This window comes from Rhinopithecus bieti, unplaced genomic scaffold (assembly GCF_001698545.2).
Source record: "Rhinopithecus bieti isolate Rb0 unplaced genomic scaffold, ASM169854v2 scaffold_9690, whole genome shotgun sequence".
Lineage (NCBI taxonomy): Eukaryota > Metazoa > Chordata > Mammalia > Primates > Cercopithecidae > Rhinopithecus > Rhinopithecus bieti.
In genome coordinates this window covers 1,834,884-1,852,264 of record NW_016806622.1, presented here as the reverse complement: position 1 = coordinate 1,852,264, position 17,381 = coordinate 1,834,884, and the positions used below count along the sequence as shown (strand labels likewise).

Here is a 17,381-nt window from a genome sequence, read left to right as displayed (position 1 = left end):
TTTTTTTTTTTTTTTTTTTTTTTTTTTTTTTCTGAGATGGAGTTTTGCTCTTGTTGCCTAGGCTGGAGTGTAATGGTGCAATCCTAGCTCACTGCAACTTCCGCCTCCCAGGTTCAAGCAATTCTCCTGCCTCAGCCTCCCTAGGAGCTTGGATTACAGGCATGCATCACCACACCTGGCTAATTTTTTTTGTGTTTTAGTAGACATGAGTTTTCACCATGTTAGTCAGGCTGGTCTCGAACTCCTGACCTCAGGTGATCTGCCCACCTCGGCCTCCCTAAGCGCTGGGATTACAGATGTGAGCCACCGTATCTGGACTCTTTCCACTCTTTATCTCCCAGAGGAAGACTCAAGACAGGAGGCAGAACAGAAAGTGGCAAACAAATCTTTTCAGTTCATCTATCCATGAACGATATATAGAAGGAAATTGTGCAGGCATGGAGGGGCTTCCCCTCCTTTATCAGGGACAGATTCAAGTATTTCCTTAAGTACCGTAACTCTAAGTCGAGAAGGAAAAGCCAACTGTAAGTTCCACACAGGTAAGAGCCGGATGACCACGTTAGGCTGGCAATGGCCAGTTAGGCAGTTGCCCAGGGCAAAACTGTAAGAGGCACTACATCACTGGGTGTGTATCAAGATCAAGATAGGTATCTACCAGAAACTGATCCTAACTGGAAGAAATATTTTGATAAGCTACTAGGGGAGAGAGTGACTGACTGATGAGATTTAAAACAACAGGTAATCACCAAACTGGCTTTTAAGGTCTGGTTAATGGTAAGGTTTTGTTCTGTTAAATGCCGTGTGCCAAGCCCAGCCAACTTGCTTTCTTTTCTGCTCTTCTCCCACACAGGACTCGGCCTCTCCAATGAACAAACATGGAACACATATTTACAGACACAGGTCTGAAGAGGCACCTAATTATTAGCATGACCATGTCACTCCCCCAAGCCCTATTTATAACTCTACGCTGTGGTCTTAGTCCAATACAGTTAAAAATATCATGAGAAGGAAGGTGTGAGAGCAATTCAGCCACAACACATCAACACACTAAGCCCAGGGACTGGCTGATGATCTTGTTGGCAAGGCATAAGTCTTCTTCCCATCTCCCAGCTCCCTGAAGGAATTTGCAAGTTAGTTCAAGAGGGCAATCTTCCCAGATATATTTTTTCAACACAAACATAATTTATAGGTTAAAATTTTGTCTTACTTTAAAGAGGCCTATCTGAAAAAGCTACATAATGTATGATTTCAACTATATGACATTCTGAATGTTAAATAAAAATTATAGGAGGCTTTTGTTGACTGAGCTCCTGTACTAGGCCTCAGCAGAGCAGATCAAACCAAAATAGTCACTCATGCTAAGTACCACTTAATCAAAATGAAACTTTAACGAAGCAGGTAGATCCACAAACAGACCAGTTTTTCCTGAAAACTTGAGATTCCAGTTCACCTGAGTAAGGAAGTTCTCTCTGCATTTTTTTTTTTTTGAAAGAGGTCTTGCTCTGCTGTCACCCAGGTCAGAGTGCAGTGGCACACAACCATGGTTCACTACAGAGTCAACCTCCTGGGTCAAGCAATCCTCTCAGCTCAGCCTCCTGAGAAGCTGGGGCTACAGGTGTATGCCACCATGCCCAGCTAATTTTTTATTTTTATTTTTTTGTAGCGATGGGGATCTTACTATGTTGCCACGGCTGGTCTCAAAATCCTTAGCTCTAGCAATCCTCCTACCTTGGCCTCCCAAAATGCTGAGATTACAGACGTAAGTCACCACACTGGCCGGTTCTCTCTGCTTTTACCCTTTCTAGAAAAGTAACCTGAAGTTATCTCATGTTAATCAATCAGTTTTTTTCCTACTGTTCTGTTTATTTGTTCCTTACAAAACCCACTATACTTCCATGAAAGTGCTCATTGTATTTTGTAGAATGGATGCTTTCCTGATTCATGAATGACAAATAAAAAACAATTTGATCTTTAACTACATTTGTTGTAATTTTGTCTTTTGACACGGAAAAGAAAAAACTATGGAGACAGTGAAAGATCAGTGGTTACCAGGGGTTAAATAGAGGAGGCATGAATAAACAGAGCACAGAGAATGTTTATGGCAGTGAAGTTATTCTTTACAATATTGCAATGGTGAATACAAGTCATTTGTATTACATTTGTCCAAACCCACCACATGTACAACCAAGAATGAACCCTGATGTAAAGTGTGGACTTGGAGTGATAAAGACGTGTCAATGTCTGTTCATTGATTCTAACAAGAGTACCACTCTGGTGAGGAATGTTGAAGAATGGGATGCTATGCATGCAAGGAGGCAGGAGGTATGTGAGAACCCCCTGTACTTTCTGTTCAATTTTGCCATGAACCTACAAAGTCTACTCTTCCGGGGGAGTGGGGCGGCAGTACGAGAGTTGGCTCTGAAGAGTGGTGAGTCAGAAGAGACCTCAGGCAGCAAGCAACTTGGGCCATGGCCTCTGACCTAGACTTCTCACCTCCAGAGGTGCCCGAGCCCACTTTCCTTGAGAACCCGCCACAGTATGGACTCTTCCTGGGAGCCATCTTCCAACTCATCTGTGTTGGCCCTCATCGTACCCATTCTCAAGTCCCACGAGGAGGACGCTGAACCATCAGAGCCCAGAAGTGCTGAGGTGACAAGGAAGCCCAAGGCTACTGTTCCTTCTGTGAACAACAGGCCCAAGAAAGAGACCAAGAAGAAGCGGTAGAAGAGGAAGCCCGAGGAGCCAGACGGGCAGGGAGAGGGACTTGGGGACAGCCCTCCTGGGAATCTATATCCTGTTCCCCCTCTCCGTCCCAGGCTTAGCATCTGAGGAGGCTGTGACGCCCTCTGACATCAGAGATCTAGACAGTCATGACAGTTTCGAGGCCCCAGCTGGGCAGTCCACCACTTCTTCCTCTTTCTACTTCTGTGATAGTTTAGAGTCAAGGGGACTGAAACACACTGTGACTGTATTAGGAGGTTTGTTCAGAAGTTGGGTCAGCTTACAGAGTCACATTTTCTTACTTAGTCATGTGTCCAGCCTTGAGTCACCCCCTCCTTGTGAGTTTACACTACATTTTGGAGTTATTGTCTAATGCTGACAAGCACACCCTCTCCCATTATTTGTGCACTACGGATCTCCTGCTAATCAGTCACCTTTTTTGCTGCTGTGTAGACAGAGCCAGGCCTCACCTGTTTGTTTAGGCCAAGACGCCATGCCATGCAACGTTAGTGATCCCACTAGCTGCAACAGCCAGGCCCAGAAAATGCCTGACATGAGAGCCACCAGACGGCCCAGGCCAGGGTAGGCAGTGCCTGCTTCTGCTCTATCAGGTGCAGGGGATTTGGCTGAAGGCATGTATATTTCCTGGGCACAAACTTCCTGAGCTTCTGAAATGGGAGGCTCATCAATTTCAGACCAACCTCTTTTCAACCCTTCAACCCATCATAGCACGTTCAAGGTGTGCCTTTTACTTCCACCTGTACATCCCCCATTCCTTCAATTCTTTCATTCCCTAACCAGTGAGAGTTCCTGGGGGAAGTGTGATGAATAAACTGACATGCATGCTGAAAAAAAAAAAAAGTCTACTAAAATTTTCTCTTACTAAGAGAAAATACCAAAACAAAAAAAAAGTTATAGAGGTTTAAATTACATTTAAAATTACTATTCCAAATGCTAATCAACCAACTTAATTTGGTTCCAGATTGGTCTGACCCTATTTGATCATACTGAAATTCTGAGCCTTATTTAGAGCAAACAGCAGCTCAGGGTTACCTCTCATAACTAAGGACCCATGTCAGTCTGAGTTGTTAAGCAAACCCATGAACCCTAAAACAAATAAGAGTATCATTTGTCAACCATTTACTACACATCAGCCTCTATAGTAGGCACTCATACACTCTTATCTTCATAATAAACATGTACAGTAAATACCATTTAATAGAGGAAGAAACTAAAGCTCCAAAAAGTGAAGTAGCTTTCTTGAGGTCCCACAACTAAGCAGAAGTATGGACACTGAGGAAAGAAACCAACCTAGTCTAACACCAAGGTCTGAATTCTTTGGACTATACTACAACGCCTCATGCTGCGTGTACTTACACGTTTATACCAGTGGTAACTGCAACAACAATAATAGTTAAAAGTTACTGCCTGTGACCCTACTGGGGTAGGTACTATTATCATCCCCATTTATCAACAAAGACTACAAGGCCCATACTCAAATGGCTATTAAGTGGTGGAGGACTGACTTAGAACCAGGAAAGATGGCTCCAGGGTCCATATACTTAGTCATTACCTAGTACTACCGTTAACGTCACAACACCATCAATATTTACAACGTCAGTGCTACTTATAAAGCAGCAACCATGAAACAAACATGCCATGTGTGCGCCGTGGCTAGTTATTTATAATTGACACCGTATTTACTCTGTTTACTGTACATCAACAAACCATGTGTCATCAGCAAATGACAATATCATCAGTCTCATTTTCTCAGTAAGCTTCTGGACTCCATCATTATGCCTGATTATAGATATAGAGACTACTTAACCAGGTATAGCTTTTCTGCTCCCCAATTCTGCTTCAGACCAGTATCAGACTTGGGATTTCAGGAGCCAAGCAAAATATAACAGTACTGAGAAAAGAAGCACCGGAAAGAGCGAGTCCCCAGCTCGAGTCCAGGGAAGCCATTACTGGCCTATCTCACAGAGGTCTTTGGGGAAGGGAAGGCACCCAGGAGTACTGGAGGGGAGTCACAGGGTGAAGGAAGCTCCCGGATGAACTTTGTAATATTTTCGACAAGCATGAATTTTCCTGAGCAGAATCCAGGAGCTTGGGGGTGGCGAACAGGAAGTACAGACATGGGTGCAGCCAAAGGTGTTAGCAGGTGGGGAGGGGTGAGGCCTGAGAACCATGCTTGCTTTCTCAGCAGGGAGGCTTATCGCCTGGGGCAAGATCTCAGCCCTGCTCACCAGATGCCTGGATATAAACTGATATAAACTCAATGCTGTTGGGGGGGCACACTAGGAGTGAGACTGGTCTTGCTGGCTTCATGGAAGCTGGGTAAGGCCTGTCTGTTTTGTTTTGTTTTGTTTTTTTGAGATGGAGTCTCGCTCTGTCGCCCAGACTGGAGTGCAGTGGCACGATCTCTGCTCACTGCAAGCTCTGCCTCCCGGGTTCATGCCATTCTCCTGCTTCAGCCCCCCAAGTAGCTGGGACTAAAGGCACCCACCACCACGCCCAGCTAATTTTTTTGTATTTTTAGTAGAGATGGGGTTTCACCGTGTCAGCCAAGATGGTCTCAATCTTCTGACTCGTGATCCGCCCGCCTCGTCCTCCCAAAGTGCTGGGATTACAGGTGTGAGCCACCGCGCCCAGCCGGGTAAGACCTGTCAGTGCTGGCTTTTCCCCACTTCCCTAGTGACCTGTGTGATGCAGCAGAGGCAATCATAATCCCCCTGGCAACATAATTCCATTAGCCTGAGAACTCCATAGTGGCCATGGCAGGCCCCACTCAAAAAGAGTCTGAGCTCAGACCCGCCTAACAATGTCCTCACTTGATGGATTTTCTCTACCAGACCTGGTAGCCAAAGACAAATGACATAAACCCTTGGGACCTCTATGGCCCTGCCCATCACCTGAGAAACCCAAGTACTCATCCTGGCCAATGTAGGGCAAGATTATATCCCCCTTCTACTACTGCAGCTAGTGCTTTCTTGAAAGGGCCACCTCCTGGCTGGAGACCAATCAACTCAAACTGATAAAAGAACAACCCTGCTCTAAAGAAGAAAACAACTAATTCCACTGCCTGCAATATCCTGGTTAACCAGAAGTACTGAGTCTGTTCACACAACAGCTTCACTGCTAGCATAACCAGTATTTGAGAAAGCCAGTGCACTAAACGAAGCTACAACCAAGGACTCCCATAGAGGTCGCTTCACTCCCCTGTCACCTCCACTGGAGCAGGTGCTGGTTATCCATGGCTAGGAGACCTGAACACGGATCACATCACAGGACTCTTTGCAGACAATCCCCAGCATCAGCCTGCAGGCCAGTAGCCCTGCTGGTTGGCTAGACTCACAGAGCAATAGCAATCACTGCAGTCTGGCTCTCAGAAATCCCCATCCCTAGGGGAAGAGGGAGAGCACCACATCAAGGGATTACCCCATGGGACAAAACAATCTAAACAGCAACTCTTGAGTTCCAAATCTTTCCACTGAAACAGTCTACCCAAATGAGAAGGAACCAGTTAAAGTAATTCTGGTAATATGACAAAACAAGGTTCTATAACACCCCCAAAAGATCACACTAGCTCTCCAGCAATGGATCGAACAAAGAAGAAATCTCTGAACCGCCAAATAAACAATTCAGAAGGTTGATTATTGGGCTACTCAAGCAGGCGCCAGAGAAAGGTGAAAACCAACTTAAAGAACTTTAAAAAACAATGCAGGATATTAATGAAAAGGTCTCCAGAGAAGCAGATATCATAAAGAAAAAACAATCACAACTTCTGAAAATGAAAGACATACTTAGAGAAATGCAAAATACACTGGAGAGTTTCAACAATGGAATCAAACAAGGGAAGGAAAAAAGATAAATGTAACAAAAACTGGTTTTGTGAAAAGATAAACGAAATTGATAGACCACTAGTGAGATTAATCAAGAAGAGAGAAGATCCAAATAAGCTCAATTAGAAATGAAATGGGAGATATTACAATTGATACCACAGAAATACAAAAGATCATTCAAGGCTACTATGAACATCTTTATGTGCACATACTAGAAAACCTAGAGGAAATGGATAAATACCTGGAAATATACAATCCAGATTGAAACAGGAAGAAATAGAAACTCTGAGCAGACCAATAACAAGTAGTGAGGTTGAAACAGTAATTTAAAAACTGCTGACCAAAAAAAAGTCCAGGACCAAATGGATTCACAGTTGAATTCTATCAGATGTTCAAAGAAAGATTGGTACCAATCCTACTGAAAATACTCCAAAAAATAGAGAAAGAGGGAATTCTCCCTAAATAATTATATGAAGCCAGAATTATCATATACCAAAACCAGAAAAGGACATAACAAAAACTACAGACCAATATCCCTGATGAGCATAGCTGCAAAGAGCCTCAACAAAACACTAGCTAACCAAATCCAACAGGATACCAAAAAGATAATACACCATGATCAAATGAGTTTCATACCAGGGAGGCAGGTACATATGCAAGTCAATAAATGTGATACATCCACATAAAAAAAGAATAAAAACAAAAATCATATGATCAACTCAACAAATGCAGAAAAAGCATTTGACAAAGTCCAGCATCCTTTATGATTAAAATCCTCAGCAAAATTGGCATAGAAGGGACATACCTTAAGGAAATAAAAGTCATCTGCAACAAACCGACAGCCAACACTCTACTGACCAGGGAAAAGTTTAAAGTATTCCCTCTGAGAACTGGAACAAGACAAGGATGCCCACTTTCACCACTTCTCTTTGACATAGTACTGGAAGACCTGGCCAGAGCAATCAGACAACAGACAGAAATAAAGGGCATCCAAATCAGTAAAGAGGAAGTAAAACTGTTGCTGTTCATTGATTATATGATCATATACATAGAAAACCCTAAAGACTCATCCAAAGAGTTCCTTACCTGATAAATAAATTCAGCAAAGTTTTGGAATACCAAATCAATGTACACAAATCAGTAGCATTCCTACACACCAACAGCGACCAAGCTGAGAATCAAATCAAGAACTCAACCCCTTTTACAATAGCTGCAAAAAAATAAAATAAAATACTTAGGAATATACCTAACCAAGGACATGAAAAACCTCTACAAGGAAAACTACAAAACACTGCTGAAAGAAGTCATAGGTAACACTAACAAATGGAAACACATCACATGCTCATGAATGAATAAAATCAATATTGTGAAATTGACCATACTGTCAAAAGCAATCTATAAATTCAGTGCAAGTTCCATCAAAATACCATCATTATTCTTCACAGAACTCGCAAAAGCAAACCTAAAATTCATATAAAACTCAAAAAGAGCCTGCATAGCCAAAGCAAGACTATGCAAAAAGAATAAATCCTGAGGCATCACACTACCTGGCTTCAAACTCTACTGTAAGGATATAGGCACAAAAACAGCATGCTACAAGTATAAAACCAGGCACCTAGACCAGTGGAACAGAATAGAGAGCCCAGAAATAAAGCCAAATACTTACAGCCAACTGATCTTTGACAAAGGAAACAAAAAGATAAAGTGAGGAAAGGACACCCTATTCAACAAATGATGCTGGGATAATTGGCAAGACACACACAGAAGAATGAAACTGGATCCTCATCTCTCACCTTATATAAATATCAACTCGATAGATCAAAGTCTTAAATCTAAGACCTGAAACCATTAAAAAAAAACTAGAAGATAACATCAGAAAAACTCTTCCAGACATTGGTTTAGGAAAACACTTCATGACTAAGAACCCAAAAGCAAATGCAACAAAAACAAAGATAAATAGATGGGACCTAACTAACCTAAAAAGCTTCTGCACAGCAAAAGAAATAATCAGCAGAGTAAACAGACAACACACAGAGTGGGAGGAAATCTTCATACACTATGCATCCAACAAAGGACTAATATCCAGAATCTACAAGGAACTCCAACAAATTAGCAAGAAAAATCAAATAATCCCATCAAAAAGTGGGCTAAGGACACGAATAGACAATTCTCAAAAGAAGATACACAAGTAGCAGAAAAACAAACAAAAAAAAATGTTTAACATCACTAACTATCAGGGAAATGGAAATCAAAACCACAATGAGATACCCCTTTACTCCTGCAAGAATGGCCATAATTAAAAAATCAAAAAAAAAAAAAAAAAGATGTTGGCATGGATGTGGTAAAAAAGGAACACTTTTACACTGCTGGATGGAATGTAAATTAGTACAACTAAGGAAAACAGTAAGGAGATTCCTTAAAGAACTAAATGTAGAACTACCATTGATCCAGCAATCGCACTACTGGGTACCTACTCAGAGGAAAAGAAGTGATAATATGAAAAAGACACTTGGATACACATGTTTATAGCAGCACAATTTGCAATTGCAAAAATTGTGTTATATGTGGTATATGTTATACATAATATGGAATACTACTCAGCCATAAAAAGGAACAAAATAAAGTGGAGTTGGAGACCACTATTCTAAGTGAAGTAACTCAGGAATGGAAAGCCAAGCATTGTATGTTTTCACTTATAAGTGGGAGCTAAGCTATCAGGATGCAAAAGGCTTAAGAATGATATAGTGGACTCTGGAGACTGGCAGGTAAGGATGGGAAGAGGGTGAGGGATAAAAGACTACACACTGGGTACACTGTATACTGCTTGGGTGATGGATGCAACAAAATCTCAGAAATAACCACTGAAGAACTTCATGTTACCAAACAGCACCTCAGCAGGTCATGGTTTTTTTCCTGGTAAAGTGACCCAAACCTTCATTCCTGAAGGGTCTGGGCCATTTGTCGTCCTGCCCAGATTGGGCTGTTGTAGTTTCTCATTGACCTTAATCTCAGGGCATGGTAATACAATGAGACACCCCAAGGGATCTCCTGTATTCCATGCATACTCTTCCTTATCTCCATTGTGGAGTAGTAGACTGATTTTGTCTTGATAGTCTGGGTCAATCCCTAGCCAACACTGTAACTCCCTTCTTATCCTGTTGACTTAAACGTAGGAGGAGCCCGAAGTGTTCAGGTGGTAATCTTAACTTCTAGTTTAATGCAATCATTGTGCCTCGTGGTGGCAGCATTTCTCCCTCTAGAACTGAGACTTCTAGACCAGCAGAACATAATGTCGTGGGAACAGAAAGAAAATTTTGCTAGTGGATCACTAGTGGTGATGGTGAGTGGTTCCACTTCCACTTCCACCCCTTGATTCCTGGACCTATGAATCTTGGCTATGGGAGAAACAGTACTATATAACGAATTCTGATTCAGAGCATACATGGTCTTCTGGAGAACTTTGTCGCAGCCCTGAAAAGTATTGTCACCTAGTTGGCATTGTAATTGTGATGACAGAAGGCCATTCCACCATTCTATCAATCCAGCTGCTTCAGGATGATAGGAAACATGGTAAGACCAGTGAATTCCATGAGCACAAGCCCACTGCCACACTTCTTTAGCTGTAAAGTGAGGGCCTTGGTCAGAGGCAATGCTGTGTGGATTACCGTGATGGTGGATAAGGCATTCTGTGCGTCCATGAATGGTAGTCTTGGCAGAAGCATTGTGTGCAGGATACGCAAACCCATATCCAGAGTAAGAGTCCATTCCAGTGAGAACAAACCTCTGCCCTTTCCATGATGGAAGCGGTTCAATATAATCACCCTGCCACCAGGTAGCTGGCTGATCACCCCCAGGAATGATGCCATATCGCGGGCTCAGTGTCGGTCTCTGCTGCTGGCAAATTGGACACTCAGCAGTGGCCATAGCCAGGTTAGCCTTGCTGAGTGGAAATCCATGTTTCTGAGCCCATGCATAACCTCCATCCCTGCCACCATGGCCACTTTGTTCATGGGCCCACTGGGTGATGACAGGGATGGCTGGGGAAAGAGGCTGAGTGGTATCCACAGAATGAGTCATCTTATTCAGTTGAATATTAAAATCCTCCTCTGCCAAGGTCACCCGTTGGTGAGCACTTACATGGGATACAAATATCTTCATAGTTCTTGACCATTCAGAGAGGTCCATCCACATACCTCTTCCCCAAATTTTGTCACAATTTTCCAGTCATGCTTCTTCCAAGTCACTGACCATCCAGCCAAACCATTGGCTATAGCCCATGAATCAGTATATAGCTGCATATCTGGCCATTTTTCCTCCCATGTAAAGTGCACAACCAGGTGCACTGCTCGAAGTCCCGCCCACTGGGAAGATTTCCCTTCACCGCTGTCCTTCAGCAATGTCCTAGAAAGGGGCTGTAGTGCTGCAGCTGTCCACTTTTAGGTGGTGCCTGCATATCATGCAGAACCATCTATGAACCAGGCCCTAGTCTTCTCTTCCTCTGTCAACTGATCATAGGGAACTCCCCATGAAGCCACTGGTGCAGGCTGGGGGAGAAAAGACAGGGTGGCAAGAGTGAGCCACTTCTGCCTTTGAGCCATTTTCTCATGTAACTTAATTGTGCCTTCAGGACCTGCTTGAGCCCAATCATGTATATACCACTTCCATTTGATGAGGGAATGCTGCTGTGCACAACCTACTCTATGGCTAGATGGGTCAGAAAGCACCCACTTCATGATAGGCAGTTCAGGTCGCATAGTGAATTGACGACCCATAGTCAAAGGTTCAGTTTCCACCAAAGCCCAGTAACAGGCTAAGAGCTCTCTCTCAAAAGGAGAGTAGTTATCTGCAGAAGATGGCAGAGCCTTGATCCAAAATCCTAGCAGCCTCTGCTATGATTCACCTATGAGGGCCTCCCAGAGGCTCCAAACATCATCTCTATCTGCCACTGAACCTCAAGCACCATTGGATCTGCTGGGTCATATGGCCCAAGTGGCAGAGCAGCTTGCACAGCAGCCTGGACCTGTTGCAGAACCTTCTTCTGTTCTGGACCCCTCTCAAAACTGGCAGCCTTTTGAGTCACCTGATAAATGGGTCAGAATAACACAACCAAATGCAGAATGTGTTGCCTCCAAAATCCAAATAGGCCCACAGGGCATTGTGCCTCTTTCTTAGTTGTAGAAGGGGCCAAATGCAGCAATTTATCCTTCACCTTAGAAGCAATATCTCAATAGGCCCCACACCACTGGACCCCTAAAAATTTTACTGAGGTAGAAGTTCCCTGAATTTTATTTCCCATCCTCTGGCATACAAATGTTTCACCAAGTCCAGTATGTTTGCTACTTCTTGCTCACTGGATCCAATCAGCACACTGGTCCGGCATAATGGACCAGTGTGATACCTTGTGGAAGTGAAAGTGATCAAAGTCTCTTCAAACAAGATTATGACATAAAGCCAGAGAGTTGATATATCTCTGAGGTAGGACAGCAAAGGTATATTGCTGGCCTTGCTAGCTGAAGGCAAATTGCTTCTGGTGGGCCTTATGGACAGGAATGGAGAAAAAGCCATTTGCCAAATCAATGACTGCATACCAGGTGTCAGGAGATGTGTTAATTTGCTCAAGCAATGAAACCACTTATGGTACAGCAGCTGCAATTGGAGTCACCACTTGGTTAAGTTTATAACAATCCACTGTCATTCTCCGAGATCCTTCTGTCCTCTGCACAGGCCAAATAGGAGAGTTAAACACAGATGTGATGGGAATCACCACCCTTGAGACTTTCAAGTCTTTGATGGTGGCACTAATCTTCGCAATCCCTCCAGGGATGCGATATTGTTTTTGATTTACTATTTTTCTAGGTGGGGCATCTCTAAGGGCTTCCATCTGGCCTTTCCCATCATAATAACCCTCACCCTATAAGTCAGGGAGCCAGTGTGGAGGTTCTGCTAGCTGCTAAGTATGTCTATGCCAATTATGCATTCTGGCACTGGGAAATGACCACACGATGAATCCAGGGACCCACTGGACCCACTGTAAGTCAGACCTGAGCTAAAACTCTATTAATTACCTGATCTCCATAAGCCTCTACTTCAACTGGAGGACCACAATGACATTTTGGGTCCCTTGGTATCAATGTCAGCTCAGAGCCAGTGTCCAGTAGTCCCCAAAATGTCTGATCATTTCCCTTTCTTCAATGCAGTTACCCTGGTAATAGGCTGGGGGTCTCCTTGGGAAAGGATGGGAGAAATATTAACAGTATAAACAGTCACTAGCATAGTGGGGTCCTTTTCAAGGGGACCCAGCCTCCCCTTCATTCAAGGGGTCCTGGGCCTATAAATTTTGTAGTTGAGTGACTGCAGTTCCCACTGTTAGATCTGACATACACAGAGGAGCAATTAAAGGACTCTTCAGAGATGCAGTTGTTGCCGTCAAAAATCTATTTCGCAAAGCGTTTGTCAAGGGTATATCTTCTGAACCCTCCCAGCTGGGATGGGTAGGTCTAAAGTGACCAATCCACTCCAGCATCCAATCTCCCTAAGCCTTTGGATCCCTTCCTCTACATCAAACTGAGAGAGATCAAGCATTTCTAGCTTGCTCACAGTGGGCCATTTTTTATCCATATTTCAGCTAACCAAGCAAATAAACTATTAGAACCATTAAAACCTTTTTAACTCCCAGAGCTGCAACATTAAAAGCAGAATCTCTATTTAGTGGGTTCAAATCAATAAATCCAGCCTGATCCAACTCTGTGTTCCTTCCACCATTATCTCACACTCTTCATATCCATTCCCATGCCTGTTCTCCAGATTTCTGCTTATATAAATTAGAAAACTAAAGCAGTCCTTTTCTAGTGTAGCACACCTCCTCATGGGTCACTCTGAACCTCACCTCTAGGGGTCCACTGGGACTTCAGTCTAGGTATAGGTCTAGACTAAACAGGGGTGTTGGGGGTGGCTCTTGAGGAGAATCAACATTATTTTGCCTGGCAACTGCCTCAGAGGAGGCCATCACTGTTGCCTCAGGCAGCGCATGGTTTATCTCCTGAGACAAAGGTGGAAAGGTTGATGGCAGCATGGGTTGGGGAGGGGATGTTGCCACTACTGGGGATGAAGAAGCTGTTTCTTCTGGCAAAAAAGGTTCATCAGAGTTTACAAACTCAGCATCCCCAGCTTCATCAGTTCCCCCACACATCCCCAGTCTAAGTTGCAGGGTCCCATTCTTTTCCAATCAATGCCCTCACTTTAACAGTAGACACCTGGAAAGGCTGTGCATGCACCTTTCGCTGCAGGTCAGCCACACGATAAGAGCTTGTCTCTATTTTTCCCAGTTTCAGCTCTTTCTCTATAGGAGATAAGACTCTCACTCAGGGCAATCTAGCAGGGGTGAGGCTCAGTACTGCTTCTAAAGCTGGGAGTTATAATCCCTGAGCTCATCATTTTTCTTTCATCACTTTGTCCAGTGAACGTAGGAGCAAGCAACCAGTTTTATTATGTTCCTTGGCTCTCCACATATGGTCAAAAGTATTATGTTTAGAGTCACTAAACTCCTTGCCTCTCACAAGCAGTGAATCAGGAGTATCAAATGCATTTATTTTGCATAACTCTCTAAACAGTTCATGCCAAGGACTATTGGTGTTCTCCATACTTTTAGAAATAGAGTCCTTAGGCCGGGCACGGTGGCTCACACCTGTAATCCCAGCAGTTTGGGAGGCCAAGGCGGGCAGATCACAGAGGTCAGGAGATCAAGACCGTCTTGGCTAACATGGTGAAACTCCNTACTGCTTCTAAAGCTGGGAGTTATAATCCCTGAGCTCATCATTTTTCTTTCATCACTTTGTCCAGTGAACGTAGGAGCAAGCAACCAGTTTTATTATGTTCCTTGGCTCTCCACATATGGTCAAAAGTATTATGTTTAGAGTCACTAAACTCCTTGCCTCTCACAAGCAGTGAATCAGGAGTATCAAATGCATTTATTTTGCATAACTCTCTAAACAGTTCATGCCAAGGACTATTGGTGTTCTCCATACTTTTAGAAATAGAGTCCTTAGGCCGGGCACGGTGGCTCACACCTGTAATCCCAGCAGTTTGGGAGGCCAAGGCGGGCAGATCACAGAGGTCAGGAGATCAAGACCGTCTTGGCTAACATGGTGAAACTCCGTCTCTACTAAAAATACAAAAAATTAGCCAGGCATGGTGGCGGGTGCCTGTAGTCCCAGCTACTCGGGAGGCTGAGGCAGGAGAATGGCGTGAACCCGGGAGGCAGAGCTTGCAGTGAGCAGAGATTGCGCCACTGCACTCCAGCCTGGGTGACAGAGTGAGACTCCATCTCAAAAAAAAAAAAAAAAAAAAAAAAAAAAAAAAAATCCTTAGCATTTTTTGGTCTAATCAAATTAAGCAGTCAATTCCAGAAACCCCAAAATCAATAAAAGAACTCCATCCTTAATATTCTGTTCCTCTAGAACAACTCCTGGTACCAAAATCTGTATTAGTCAGGGTTCTCTAGAGGGATAGAACTAATAGGATAGATAGATATATATAAAGGGGGGTCTACTAAGGAGTATTAACTCACATGATCACAAGGTCCCATAATAGGCCATCTGGAAGCTGAGGAGCAAGGAAGCCAGTCCAATTCCCAAAGCTGAAGAACTTGGAGTCTGATGTTTAAGGGTAGGAAGCATCCAGCACGGAGAAAGATAGAGGCTGGGAGGTTAAGCCACTCTAGTCTTTTCACGTTCTTCTGTCTGCTTTTTATTCTGGCTCTGCTGGCAGTTGATTAGATGGTGCCCATCCAGAATAAAGGTGGGTCTGCCTTTCCCAGTCCACTGAGTCAAATGTTAATCTCCTTTGACAATACCCTCACAGACACACCCAGGATCAGTACTTTGTATCTTTCAATCCAATCAAGTTGACACTCAGTATTAACCATCACAGTGTTTCATTCAGAAGCTATATTCTCCAAACTTCAGTTTCTCCTCTGTCAAATAGGATCTTCAGCTATGACTCTTACTTCAAAGGGTACACAGGTACAAGAGATCCCCAGCCCATGAGTCTGGCAACATGTTTTGGTCAACCTTAACATTATATTTTTCTAAAATCCTTAAGTTAGTAAATATTGTTTCCCATCTAACACAGCTCTAAGTGAAAAAAGTTGCAATTTAAGGAGAGTCCTTATTTTCTGACCAAAGAGACTACAATTTAAAAGGGAAAACAAGACAAACCATTTGCTTGGCCCACTATAAGTGCCAGGCATTATGCAAGGTTTTTAAGGAGACACAGAGACAAGTGACACCTGACTAAAGTGTAGCAGTGGGGTTCCCAGCACTGGAACTCATGAAAGGTTAGAATAAATGCCTAGAGACAGATTCCTAGCTGATAGGAAGAGTCAGAGGAGGAGATCACACTTGCTCAGGGAGTGAGGCTGGGCAGCTACATGGTTCCACTGCCTCTGAGACAAAGCCAGGAGGTGACTGTAGCTGACAGGTGGAAGAGGCAGTTGGTGAAATATTTTCTGCATGGGTTTGAGCCCCAGCTTAATCCTAATACCTGTGAGTCTTTGTGAAGCTCATAAAACATCTCTGTACACCTGTTTTCTCAGTTCTACAACGGAGATAGTAATCATACCTACATGCCTCACAGTATCAGTAGAAAGAGTGCACGAGATAATTACGAAAAGTGCTTAGAACAGTTCTTGGTACATAGTGTGCACTTAATAAATGATAGCCTTCATTTCTATTACATGTACCGATCCGAAATGATATCTAAGATATATTAAGTTAAAGAAAAAAGTCAATATAAAACTATATATATATATATATAGAATGCAATCATCTGTGGGGGGAAAATACATAAATCTATATATGATTATCTGTCTGTATATGTTTATAACATATATGGAAGAATACACCAGAAACTGGTTAATCGTGGTTGTTTCTATAGAAGGGAACTGGAGACCTAGAAGACAGGGATGCTTTTCATAACATAGCCTACCTTTAAAACTGTTTACTATTGGCCAGGCAAGGTGGCTTATGCCTGTAATCCCAACATTTTGGGAGGCCAAGGTGGGTGGATCACGAGGTCAGGAGTTCGAGACCAGCCTGGCCAACATGGTTAAACACCATCTCTACTAAAAATACAAAAATTGGCTAGGTGGTGGTGGGTGCCTGTAATCCCAGCTACTCATGAGGCTGAGGCAGGAGAATCACTTGAACCCGGGAAGCAGAGGTTGCAGTGAGCCGAGATAGTGCCATTGCACTCCAGCCTGGGTGACAGAGCAAGACTCCATCTAAAAACAACAACAACAACAACAAAAACCGTTTACTATTTATATGCTTTACCTGTTTCTAAATGTCATTAAAATTAATCTCTTTTTAAAAAAAAGAAAACAATGAGCTAGGTTGATAGCGGTAGAAATGGTAAGGAATGGTTATAAGACACTATAGTTGGACTTAAAAGATCTAGTACCTAACAACAGACGTGAGGAAAAAAAAAAAAAAAAAAAAAACGGATCCAAGATCCTAGGCTTAGTTTACTGAGAAAATACTTATGCTTTTATTGTAAATAGGTAAAATAAGAGAAAGTAAGGGTTGGGAGAATTGAGAGAAGAAATATTTGGATATATGGAGTTTCATATGCCATGAAGACACTGAGGTAGGAGAGTTGAACAGAATTTCTAGCTGGAAATCAAGTGAGATGTGGTGGTTAGACACAAGCATTTCAGCAATTGTGGTACAGAAGTGATGGCTGAAACGAAGAGAATTCCAAGAGATGGAGAATACAGAAAGAAGTGATATGTGAATTAACCCTGAGAAAATGTTTACA

General features: G+C 43.0%; 1 protein-coding gene and 1 pseudogene across 1 annotated transcript in view; one reads left to right on the top strand and one right to left on the bottom strand.

Annotated features, from left to right (window-relative positions):
• The window catches only part of MANBA (mannosidase beta), a 138,568-nt gene that overhangs the window by 109,533 nt on the left and 11,654 nt on the right, over positions 1 to 17,381 (bottom strand). The window lies entirely within an intron of this gene.
• Positions 2,469 to 2,724, top strand: LOC108532816 (protein MANBAL pseudogene; annotated as a pseudogene).